The sequence below is a fragment of the Siphateles boraxobius genome, unplaced genomic scaffold (genome assembly GCF_051911475.1).
Source record: "Siphateles boraxobius isolate OS27281-9 unplaced genomic scaffold, OSU_SipBor_1 15, whole genome shotgun sequence".
In the NCBI taxonomy this organism is placed as follows: domain Eukaryota; kingdom Metazoa; phylum Chordata; class Actinopteri; order Cypriniformes; family Leuciscidae; genus Siphateles; species Siphateles boraxobius.
This window is the reverse complement of record NW_027508755.1, coordinates 5,476,377-5,478,315: the sequence shown is the minus strand read 5'-3', so window position 1 is coordinate 5,478,315 and position 1,939 is coordinate 5,476,377. Positions and strand designations below refer to the sequence as shown.

The 1,939-nt window shown below is 35.6% G+C and overlaps 1 long non-coding RNA gene across 1 annotated transcript; it reads right to left on the bottom strand.

Moving 5' to 3' along the window:
• Positions 1-531: 531 nt before the first annotated feature.
• LOC143738571 (uncharacterized) lies at positions 532-1,625 on the bottom strand. The gene is made up of 3 exons (XR_013203912.1): positions 1,527-1,625; positions 1,253-1,354; positions 532-700 (listed from the first exon to the last, which is right to left on the bottom strand). It is a non-coding gene; the product is annotated as an uncharacterized LOC143738571 (long non-coding RNA).
• Positions 1,626-1,939: the final 314 nt, after the last annotated feature.

Genomic DNA, 1,939 nt, shown 5'->3' with positions numbered 1-1,939 from the left:
CCCCCTCGGAGGCTGATACCGCATGCTCTACTCCCAAACCCATCACACAAAGCTCGTGTGTGTCCCTACTCGTTAAATAGCGCGAGCAGGGAGAACACAGAGTTTGTGCAATTGTTTAGTTTCCATAAATATATATATCAGACAGACAACAGTAAATATAACAGACAGTTTGACACAGATCGCTTGCTGAGGCAACAGAAGCTAATGCCGGCTTGCACCGGATGTGCTTTTATCATATCCTGGTCATGACGTCACCCGCCCGTGACGCTCATTCTTTCCATTGGACTAGTTGACATAGATGCTTCAGACGCAGTCACGCTGGGGGCGTTCCCATGGCGTCGATGGACGCATCGTTGAGTTCCCTTCGTAAGGGAACTGGTATTTCATTGTAAGAAAAAATCTGTGTACAAAATTTAAAACATTTAGAACATCCTTAATGAATATTTGTAATGAATATGTTATTTACACTATATTTTAAAAAGTAATTTGAGGGCAAGGTGTTATAATTTTAATAGTTGACTGACCTCTCTGCCTTGTTGTTGGTTTCGCTGTTGTGGTGATAGAATGTCCTTCCAAAATTAGACCACAAATCTCCCAAACAAATCCACTGATTCTTGAGGTAGGTCGATACATGTGAACTGCCCAGACAGGTATCAAGCTCTTCGCACTTTCTAGCTGACATGCTGTTAAACTCTTCTTCCTGTAAAAAAACAACACAACATTGTAAAGTTATGCCACCTTATGTTTACACACATTTAAAGGGGTAGTCCACCCAAAGTTGAAAATTATCATTTTGTTACGCATGTCATAATTTACTCACCCTCATGTCACTCCAAACCTATATGACTTTATTCCTGCAGTAGAACACAATAGATATTTTGATGATATTGAGCTATTTTGAATAATGTTTCTGAGTTTGTTTGTTTTTTATGTAATAAAACTTAATTGAGTCCAATACAACATTATACCCCATTGACTTCCATATACTATTGGCGGGAAAAAAATGAAACATTCTAGTGCAAAAGAAAATAAATCAAATGAATTGGAATGATATGATGATGAGTAAAGAGTGATAAATTGCCTTTTGAAAATAATGTTCCCACATTTTTTTTTTTACTTTTAACACAACAAAGTTCAACTAAATATAAACTTGACCAATCCTATTAAAATCCATAGTATGCAATTCAAGATTTATTTTCATTATTGAAATGATTTCTAAAGAATAAAGTGATTTATGATATACAAATATTACCGTTAAACAGGATTTCATTGACACCATTGCTTGAATCACAATATTTCGTTGATTCACTGACAAGTTTCCTCCATCTCTTCTAACCATCCACCTATGCACGGCCTACAAAAAACATTCAAAAGCTAGTCAAGACATTTTTATATGACCTTTTAAATCAAAATTTAGTTTTAAAATGAATAGGTCTGTGACAAGTGATAATTTCTTTATTTTAACTCAATACTGCTAATTAAAGGCCCAAGATAATGGGAAAAAAAATCCAGTAGGATATATCTACCTGGAGTACATGAAACCAGCAAAGAAGAATCTTGGCTGTTGGAAAAACTCTTCTTATAGCATTGAGTTCCTTAAGGTCACGGTCAATCATTATCGACCTACATGATGAGGAATAAAGAAGGAAATAAGATATAGCTACATCTGTAGTTTGAACAGTCAAAAATGAAAAGCTTATGTAAAAAAGTAGTTTACAATTTGCTGTCTTTATGCAAGTTTTTTTACTTCAGACCTGGGAAAAAATCCAGGGTTGTGTTCTTCAAGCTTTTCCAAGCAGAGAGCAAGTATGTCCGCTGATTCCTCACTAATAATAAAGTAAGCAAATGGGACTGCTCTTCCAATACTGTTGGTCAAAAGAAGTGCATAAAAGGCATAACCATATGATGTCATGGCTTTGTAAGTGGCATCCATGAATAC